Genomic DNA, 11,118 nt, shown 5'->3' on the forward strand with positions numbered 1-11,118 from the left:
ACACTCTGACTCTCAAGGCAGATACACGCTGGCCCTCCTCTGAGAGGAGGTGAGAGTATGTGTGTCTATGGGTGAGGGTGACTGGGAACCCGGAGACTGGGAGGAGGAAGACATATAAACACACAACATACACATTCAATCACCCACTTACTCTCTGCCCGCCCACCTACACACATTCACACATATCCACGCACTTCCTCCCTTACTCTCTGACGCACACACACATTCCCGCACTCACTTGGTGCCAAATGCACACACATGCAAACGCGCTCCCTCACTAACTCTCTATCTCACACACTCATTCACTCTCTCTCTGTCTCTCCCACACACACTTTTTCCCACACATTTCCCACACTCATTCACTCTCATTCCCACACTCTCACTCTCTCTCATTCTCACACTCACTCACTCTCATTCCCACACTCACTCACTCTCATTCACACACTCACTCACTCATTCCCACACTCACTCACTCTCATTCCCACACTCACTCACTCTCATTCCCACACTCTCACTCTCTCTCATTCTCACACTCACTCACTCTCATTCCCACACTCACTCACTCTCATTCCCACACTCACTCACTCTCATTCCCACACTCTCATTCTCTCTCATTCCCACACCCTCACTCTCTCTCATTCCCAAACTCTCACTCTCTCTCATTGCCACACTCACTCATTCTCATTCCCACACTCACTCACTCTCATTCCCACACTCTCACTCTCTCTCATTCCCACACTCTCACTCTCTCTCATTCCCAAACTCTCACTCTCTCTCATTGCCACACTCACTCACTCTCATTCCCACACTCTCACTCTCTCTCATTCCCACACTCTCACTCTCTCTCATTCCCAAACTCTCACTCTCTCTCATTCCCACACTCTCAGTCTCTCTCATTCACACACACACAAACACCCACCCACACACACACACACACCCACACAGATATTTTTCCCCATCACACACGCACACATCACTCAATCCCTCCCGCACAGACTGTTGGACTTTCTCTTCCCTTGCCTGCAGGCACCTTTTCTGCCCAGCCAGGCAGCCACTCCCTCCCCCAGGCCCACCGCTCTCTCTCCCCGCTACCCCAAGGTTCTGCTGCACCTTCTCTCTCTGGTTCCCACAGTCTCTCTCAGGGCCACCATACCTTCACTCTCTGGGCCCCGCCAGCCCTTACTCATTGCCGCTGGTATTGGCTGTCCCTCCAGTCGAAGACTGTTCCTCTCCCTCGTTTATTGCTGATAAACTCAATGGTGAGTCTATCAGCAACAAACGCAGGAAAGGACTGGACTGTAATTGGAGAGGCAACTCCTTGCAAGATCTTGAATTTCATTTGCTTGTCTTATAGGCATTTTGAACAGTGGCTCCGGGGGGTCAAAGAGGGCTTCACAGGCTGTAATGCAACCCATAAGCTGCTGGTTGAACAAATCTACCTAAATCCTCTGGATTACTGGTACTGTCCTTTTCACAGTTCACCACATTTCTGATTCTCATGGCCTGTATGCCCCAGTCGAGTCATCAATAAAGAAACAGCAGTGATCCCAACACTCATCTCTAGTGGACGTTACTGAACATTTCCTTTCAGCCTGAAAACTGTTGTTCAACCTTACTCTCTGCTTTCTGTCCCCAAGTCTATTTTATATTCAAATAGGGTACCCAGACAAGCACTCAGATCTTGCACGGATCAGCTGGCTCAGTATTTGCTGATGATAAAGATTTGGATGGGAGGGTGAGCTGTGAGGAGGTTGCAGAGATGTTGCAGTGTAATTTGGACAGGCAGAATGTGTTGGCAGGTGCAGTATAATGTGAGGTTCTCCACTTTGGTAGTAATACTAGGAAGGCAGATTGTTACTCAAATGGGTGTAAATTGAGAGAGGTAGATACTCATTGAGACCTTGAAGTCTTCGTGCATCAGTCACTGAAAGTAAGCAGTAAAGAAGGCACATGGTATGTTGGTCTTCGTAACGAGACGATTTGAGTATCGGGATAGGGATGTTTTGCTGCAATTCTACAAGGCATTGGTGAGGCCACACCTGGAGTATTGTGTGCAGGTTTAGGGAACTTATATGAGGAAGGATGTCCTTGCTACAGAGAGAGTCCTGCAAAGGTTTTCCAGGCTGATTTCTGGATGGCAGGTCTGTCATATGGGGAGAGACTAAGTCGCTTATGATTATATTCACTGGCGTTTAGAAGAGTGAGAGGAGAGCTCATAGAAACTTATAAAATTCTAACAGGGTTAGATGGGATAGATTCAGAAAGAATGTTCCCAATGGTGGGGGGAGTCCAGAACCACGGGTCAGTGTTTGAGGATAAGGGATGAACCTTTTAGAACTGAAGTGAGGAGAAATGTATTCACCCAGAGGATGGTGAATGTGTGGAATTCACTGCCACAGAATGTAGTTGAGGCCAAAATGTTGTCTGATTTCAAGAAGAAATTAGATATAGCTTTTGGAGCTAAGGGGATCAAGGGATGTGGGAGGGAGAGGGAAAATCAGGATATTAAATTCCATGATCAGCCATAATCAAGATGAATGTCGGAGCAGGTTCAAATGGCCGAATGGTTTCTATGTTTCTATATAAAATAATACTCATTCTGAAGTGATAGCCAGACTATATTATCATTAAAATGTTCCAAGTGCCATCTTCATCTGCATTAGGAGTAATGTCCTCCTATTGCCCCTTGCGGTTTTCATTGCTTTCTGTGCTTAGCGTGAGATCCAATATGTTTTTGTTGGGTAAAATCATGTGAATCTCTGTCACTGAACAATTAAAAAGTAGAAATGAGAATATAGTTTTGGAAATGTCAGTGTGAAGCTCTCATAATAACATCCAAAGATATGACCCATTGAATATCAGATATTGCAGTTTGATAGAATTTTTCTCACATTAGAAAACAGTTAAGCAATGGCTTAATAGAAGCTGTTTGGGTATTACTTTAAACCATATCATCAAACTGTCTACTGGTACAGGAAGTAATTTATCTATCCCAAAAATAATTCCAGAGTTTCAAAACAAAAATTGAACCCTTTGACTTCTTGAACTAATGTTGCTGCAGTCATGCTAAATGACCGACACATTTGGGTGACTTTCCCTCTGCGCACTTAGTTTAACTGGCAGCTTGCCAGAACCCAATTACCAGAATAGCCATTCATCACAAGTTGCTCGTTTTGTTGACTCGCTGCCCCCGAAATCCAAACGTAGATTTTTCATTCGCAAAGTGGACAAAGCTCTTTAGCGTGCTCGTAGACTAGACTCTCCTGAAAGTCATTGGAAATCACTTCAGATTCAACAAAAATACGAAAGGTTGTAAACTTTCAAGTTTTATGGCGCATGTACTGTATCTCTTCTGTTTCTAACTTGGATGAAGTGGCGTGTGATTTTAAGTGAGCTAATGCTGAGCAAAACATGAATACATTACACCTCAGTTTTAAAGAAAAACATGATTCTTTATAAGACCCTTGTCAGACCCCACTTGGAGTACTGTGTGCAGTTCTGGTCACCTCACTATAGGAAGGACGTGGAAGCTATTGAAAGGATGCAGAGGAGATTTACAAGGATGTTGCCTGGATTGGGAGGCATGCCTTATGAAGATAGGTTGAGGGAGTTGGGACTCTTCTCCCTGGAGAGACGAAGGTTGAGAGGCGACCTAGAGGTTTATAAGATGTTGAGAGGAATAGATAGGGTGGATTCTCAGAGGCTATTTCCCCAGGCTGAAATGGTCGCTACGAGAGGACACAGATTTAAGGTGCAGGGAAGCAAGTACAGAGGAGATGTTAGGGGTAAGTTTTTCACTCAGAGGGTGGTGAGTGAATGGAATCGGCTGCCGTCGGTGGTGGTGGAGGTGAACTCACTGGGGTCTTTTAAAAGATTTCTGGATGAGTATATGGGATCTAATGGGATTGGGGGTTATGGATAGGTCTATGGATTAGTAGGTTTAGAAGTGATCAGTGCAACTTGTGGGCCGAAGGGCCTGTTTGTGCTGTAGTTCTATGATTCCTGGAATCCAAAGAGTGTTGCCCACAATAATCATGATGCATCAATACAAATAAATTCACAAGTGAACTATTTTAGTTTTCAGTATAATTCCTTTTGACTCTGACTACAAGACAATGATACCAAGATCATTCATTCTGCTTTGAATGTTGGTTTGTTTTACACTTCACTGAAATAAACCAATCACCTTGTATTCTCTGACGAAGCGTCATCTCAACTCGAAACGTTGGCTCTACTCTATCTCCACAGCTGCTGTCAGACCTGCTGAGATTTTCCAGAATTTTTCTGTTTATGTTTCAGATTCCAACGTTCGCAGTTCATCATATTGTATTCTGTGCCTGATGAGGGAGCTGATAGCAGGTTTCTTGGTTCAGTGTGAAACTAACGAGTCCTTTGCAAATCTTCCTTAATATCCCAGATGTCAGAAAACATCTTGGTAAAGTTTCTATTTCACCTTGCCTTTGTGTATTTTCTCCCATTATCAGATAAACTTCAATTCTGTCATTCTCCTTGCTGTTGGTGAACTATATATCTTCTGATCTGAATGTTCCTTAAGAGCCCAAGGCCACAATTGGAAAATGACTAAGCGAGGATTGTAAGTGAAAATGAGTGTCATTTTTAAACTTTGCTGTGTGTGCTGTCATGTTTTACAAGCTCCAAATCTCCCAGTTATTTTTGCCAAGCAGCTGAATTTAATGGCAGTTTTCATTATACTGGAATAATTAAACATGATGAGAATCTAATGACCTGTGTCTACGAGCATTGAGTATGAGATAAAAATCACAATATACTTGGGCCATTTTCGGCTTTAGCATAGCTGCACTTAATTGATCCCAGCACATGGGGAGCAATGTTGAGGCTCGGTAGTAAATGACAACTGATCTTTCCAGCCTCTCACTTATGAGAATAGGCTCCCAAGGATTAGGTCCATTTAATTTAGAATAACAAATTCTGAGAGGTCGGATTTTTCAGGTGATGAATGGATTTGATTCGGTTAAGTTGGGTAAGTATCTGTGGCACATCGGCACAGTAAGGCAGAGCGACATGCACATAAAATCTTTGGGTAAACTGTTAGTTTGGAAACCGAGGAGTCTTTCTTTTAACGGAGATCTTTGGAACAGACTAGGCAAACATGCCATGGATATAAGCTCATTTTGACCCTTTAAAAGGCAACTTGACCCCAAGTTCCTGTGTGAAGAAGACAAATCCAGATGTAGATGGTAAGCTATTAGGTGAAATCACACTGATTCATGTGTCTTCTGAAATAATGCTGGATTGATTTATGGGTGTCAAGAACAAGTACCCAAGTGTTTGATGAATTTGTGTTAGTTTTTGTTTTGCTTTTCTAAGTAGAGGAGTGGATGAATGGCTGTACAAATCTGCAATGGTCTTTTCCAGTCCTCATTTTCGTACATATGTTAGTGTATTTCAAAGATTAACGTAGGGCACAACTTCTTCATAAAGTGCTGAATTCCTCTCTGCATATGCTCTGAATATTTTAACAACAACAATTGTAATGGGTTTACCAGGAAAACCAAAGTGACAGGCTTCCAAATGTACCATGTAAACCAAACATGTTGCAACACTGCAGTCCAGAAGGGATCTCTTGTGCAACACTCTGTGTCTCTAATTGTTCACAGCAGCTTCCAGTCACAGATGGGAAGAAATGTCACATTTGCATCAAATCAGCTTGTCACAGCAGGCATCAGAACAGAGAATATGTTTAATTTGATGGCTGCAATATTACACTTACATACAGCCTGTGCAATGCAACAGTGAAATGGAATAGCATCACACTGGCTTTTAAGTAAGATTAGCATCTGGCACTTGTTCTGAAATATAGTAGCTTGTCAGGGAAGTCATGTTATTGTAGTAACAATATTCCGAGTATAAATGTCCTGCAAAATAACAGCCAAATTTTATTAATGTCCACAAAAATCTGTGAACTTAGCACCATTTGACAAAGCAAGGTTTGCGCTTCCACAGGATGAAAGAATTCATTGGAGGTGGTCGTGTCCAAAATCATGTCAAGACTCAAAGGTTAATTACTGCAATTGATGCTATCAATATGCAACTTCCATAGTAATTAATGTAACATTTTGTTCCATCAGCATCAATAAAGTGTAAAAGCATCCTCAAATAAAAGCAAGAGAGGGCCTGAAGCTCATAATTATTTCTTACTCTTTAATAGTAGTTTAACCTCTCTCCCCCTTTGCTGCACACACACTAACTACCCCTTCCTTTCAAAACCACACAGTTCCTGAAAATCATTTTCGGCCTCTCTGTCATTGCAAATTACCACGCAATCTTCTACATTCTTTTCCTCTCTACAGTTCACAAATGTGCTGTTACCTCCGAGATGTTTGTGGAGCTTTCTGACAATACCATTTGAATCCCTGCAATTAGATTTTCACCTCTGTCATAGTTCCAAAACTCCTTAACCACAGTTATAAATAGCATTGTCTATGACTGAGCTACATTGTCACACCTTGCCGTCTTCAACCATTCTTTACTGTTTGACATGGAAGACCGCTTCCTCTTCTCCACTGTCCCGTTGAATGGGATGAGTCTTTCCTCTTTTCGGTTGTAGCCAGAACATCGCCAGAAGTGCTTCCCTTCCATTTCCAATTCTACATCTGTTGCTATCCTTGAGTTCCCACTCTTCCTCGCCTACATGCTACCTCTTGATGCCAGCATCTGCAGATATAGGATCATGTTCTCTTTACCTTTCTACCCGCCCTTTCCGTGAGGCTTTTCCTTTCCACGAACCAACCAAAATACTGCACCTCTGATAGTGCAGCTCTTTTTCAGAAGTCCATTGGATTATAGTCTTAATTTTTGTGCTCCAAGTCCTAAAGTGTGGACTGAGTCCATAGCCTTTGGACTCGGAGCTGAGGGTGTTACCAACTGAGCGAAGTCTGATATTAAAATCAGATATATGAATATTTGAGAGAGCATTATGATGGAAACATAATGTAGGAAAAAAAAAATCACAGTCGAAGTGTGATGTATTAGATAGCAACACATTAAATGATGACTTCCAAAGTATTAAGTTATACTACGGATTTTGGTGAGAACCTCAATTTATGGAAGAATGCAATGTCAAGGGACTCATCAGTAACTGAGAAACAGAAACACTCTTTACAAGTTTCATGTAAAATGTATCTTCTTAATTTATGAACCAGTTGAGTTGAAATAATTTTTACTGAGTCTTAACATTGGATTATCATTTGAGATATCTCTTAAATATTATGTCCATTTCATGTAAATTTTCCCTTCGTCAATGTGATTTAACGTCAGTGTTTTCAAAATGTTTTAGCCACTTGACTAAATTCCCACATTATCCTTCATTTTCAGGTTGACATTCAGTTGCATTTATGAAAAAGATTAAGATATTGAATTGAAAATTACACAGGATTTTTATCAGCTATTTCACAGAAAACTCCAGCATGACCTCCAAAATCTTTTAGAATGTCATGCTTATATTTCAGAAATTACAATCTGTTTAAAGACTGCTGAAGACCGTGATGCTTGAATATAAAACTGGTTGTATAATCAAAGGCATTGAAAATATATTGAACATTGTCCCTGAGGAGTGACAAGGAATTGGGAATACATACATTTATATTTTTAAAAAATTGCTTTTCTAAAGTGCTATTCATGACCAGAGGATGTCCCAAAGCACTTTGCATTTGATGAGGCATTTTTGAAGTGTTTTACTGTTATGATGTGAGGAACATTACAGTCAATTTGCTCCCACAAATTGCAATGTGACAACAACCAGACAATCTCTTTCAATCAGTGATGCTGATTGAAGGATAAATATTGGCAAGGACAATGGGAGGGGTCCTGTTGCCACCCAATGATGGAGGTCCTCAGTGGAGGACCCTCGACGGATGGATCCTCCCCCACTATCTTGAGGATCTGGGGTGGGGGTGGTGCATGCAGCAGTTCCATACAATCCTAGATTGTACTGGTTCACGGGCTCCCAATCTTGCAGAGTCCTTGAACCATGTCTATGTAGAATGTTATAGACTGCACCCCCTTCATAGTTAATTTGAAAAACTTTTGTGGATGTTTTGTTTGCACCTCAGTCCCACACTCCTGATCTACGGGCATCCAGTGTAGAGTTGGGTAGGGAAGGCGAAGGACCTCCTCGTGAACCTGCTCCTGGGCCTGGCCAAACTTGCCATTAACAGGTTCAGGCAGTGGGTGACCAAGGAGGTAGTCCAACCCGGCTGTCTGCCCCTTTACTGCAGCTACATTCGTGGCTGGATGTCTCTGGAGCGGGAGCGTGCAGAGTCCAAGGGCTCTGTTGATGTCTTCCGTGCATGCTGGGAACTGCAGAGGCAGGCTGTATTATCGACATTTCATCACATTTTTGTTTGACGTTTTAAGTTTCCTTTCTACTTCGTCTTTTGTTTCATAAGAACATAAGAAATAGGAGCAGGAGTAGGCCATCCAGCCCCTCGAGCCTGCCCCACCATTCAATAAGATCATGGCTGATCTGATAGTGGTTCAGTTCCACTTACCCACCTGTTCCCCATAGCCTTTAATTCCCTTATTGATCAGAAATCTATCTACCTGTGACTTAAACGCATCTAACAAGGTTGCTTCCACTGCTTCAATGGAGAATTCCAAAGATTCACTACCCTCTGAGAGAAGAAGTTCCTCCTCAACTCTGTTCTAAAATGACTCCCCCTTATTTTGAGGCTGTGCCCTCTAGTTCTTGTTTCCTTTCGAAGTGGAAACAATCTCTCTGCCTCTACCCTATCTAGCTCCTTCATTATCTTACATGTCTCAATAAGATCCCCCCTCAGCCTTCTAAACTCCAACGAGTACAGACCCAATCTACTCAATCTCTCCTCATAAGCCAACCCCCTCATCTCTGGTATCAACCTGGTGAACCTTCTCTGCACTCCCTCCAAGGCCAAATATCCTTTCACAAATAAGGGGACCAAAATTGCAGTAAAAAGTCTGACAACACCAGGTTTTAGTCCAACCTATTTATTTGATAATATATTATCACTAAAACCTGGTGTTGTCAGACTTTTTACTGTGTTTACGCCAGTCCAACGCCGGCATACCCACATCATGACCAAAATTGCACACAGTACTCCAGTTGCGGCCTCACCAGTACCTTGTACAATTGCAGCAAGACCTTATACTCCATCCCCCTTGCGATAAAGGCCAACGTTCTATTTGTCTTCTTGATCACCTGCTGCACCTGCAAACTGACTTTTTGCGATTCATGCATAAGGACTCCCAGGTCCCTCTGCACAGTAGCATGTTGTAATTTTTCACCATTTAAATAATATTCCATTTTACTATTATTCCTTACAAAGTGGTTAACTTCACACTTGCCAACATTATACGCCATCTGCCAGATCCTCGCCCACTCATCTCGCCTATCCAAATCTCTCTGCAGAATTTCCGTGTCCTCCACGTAATTCAATTTCCCATTCATCTTTGTATCATCAGCAAACTTTGTTACCCTACACTCGGTCCCATCCTCCAGATCATCCATGTTCATGGTAAACAGTTGAGGCCCCAGCACCGATCCCCGCAGCACGCCATGAGTCACCAACAGCCAACCGGAAAAGCACCCATTTATTCCAACTCTGTGCTTCCTGTTAGATAGCCAATCCTCAATCCACGCAAACACTTTAGCCCCAACTCCGTGTACCTTAATCTTTTGCATCAACTTTTTGTGAGGCACCTTATTGAACACCTTCTGGAAATTGTAAAAACACCACATCCACCGGTTCCCCTCTGTCAACCGCACTCATTAAGTCTTCATAAAAATCCAGTAAATTCGTCAAACATGACTTTCCCTTCATGAATCCATGCTGCGTCTGCTTGATCAAACCATTTTTTTCCAGGTTTCCTGCTATTTCTTCTTTAATGATGGATTCCAGCATTTTCCCAACTACGGACATTAAGCTAACCGGCCTGTAGTTACCCGCCTTTTGTCTACCTCCTTTTTTGAACAGTGGTGTCACATTAGCTGTTTTCCAATTAGCTGGTACCTCCCCAGAGTCCAGTGAATTTTGATAAATTTCAACTAACGCATCTGCTATTACTTCTGCCATTTCTTTTAGTACCCTGGGATGCATTCCATCCGAGCCAGGGGATTTGTCTACCTTTAGTCCCATTAGCCTACCAAGCACTCCCTCTGGTAATAGTAATCGTTTTAAGGTCCTCACCCCCTATAGTCCCACAACCATCAATTTTCAGTTAGCTATTTGTGTCCTCTACCGTGAAGACCAACACAAAAACTTGTTTAAAGCCTCGGCCATTTCCTCATTTCCCATTATTAAATCCCCCTTCTCATCTTCTAGGGGTCCAACATTTACTTCGGCCACTTTTTTTTGATATATTTGTAAAAACTTTTACTATCAGGTTTTATATTTTGCGCTAGTTTAGTTTCATAATCTACCTTTCCTTTTTTTATTGTTTTCTTAGTAGTTCTTTTTTTTTAAAGCTTTCCCAATCTTCTAATTCCCCACTAGTTTTGGCCACTCTGTACGCATCAAGTTTTTAATTTAATACTCTCCTTTATTTCCTTAGTTATCCACGGCTGGTTTTCCCTTTTCTTACATTCCTTCGTTATCACCAGAATATATTTTTGCTGAGTACTGAGAAAAATCTCCTTAAAAATCCTCCACTGTTCCTCAGCTGACCTACCAACTCATCTGTGCTCCCAGTCTACATTAGCCAATTCTGCCCTCATCCTATCGTACTCCCCTCTGTTCAAGCAGAGGACACTGATTTGGGACCCTACTTTCTCACCCTCCATCTGTATTAGAAATTCAACCATATTGTGATCACTCATTCCAAAAGGATCCCTCACAGGGAGATCTTTAATTTTACCTGTTTACAGGTTTCGGGTGGCTCCCTTCCTTTTGGGGCTGCCCCTTTTAATTTGTCCCTGAGTTAATATGATTTAATTTAATTGTTTTGTCAAAAAGATTGACTGCAGAAGTTTCTCCCCTGCTCCTCTTCAAAATAATGCCATGGGATCTTTTACAACCACCTGGCTAAGTAGACAGGGTCTGAATCTATTGTCCCATTCAAAAGACAATGATGTAGCATTCCTTGAGTGCTGCACTGGAGAGT

This window comes from Carcharhinus amblyrhynchos, chromosome 34, assembly GCF_965287045.1.
Source record: "Carcharhinus amblyrhynchos chromosome 34, sCarAmb.v2.hapA, whole genome shotgun sequence".
In the NCBI taxonomy this organism is placed as follows: Eukaryota; Metazoa; Chordata; class Chondrichthyes; order Carcharhiniformes; family Carcharhinidae; genus Carcharhinus; species Carcharhinus amblyrhynchos.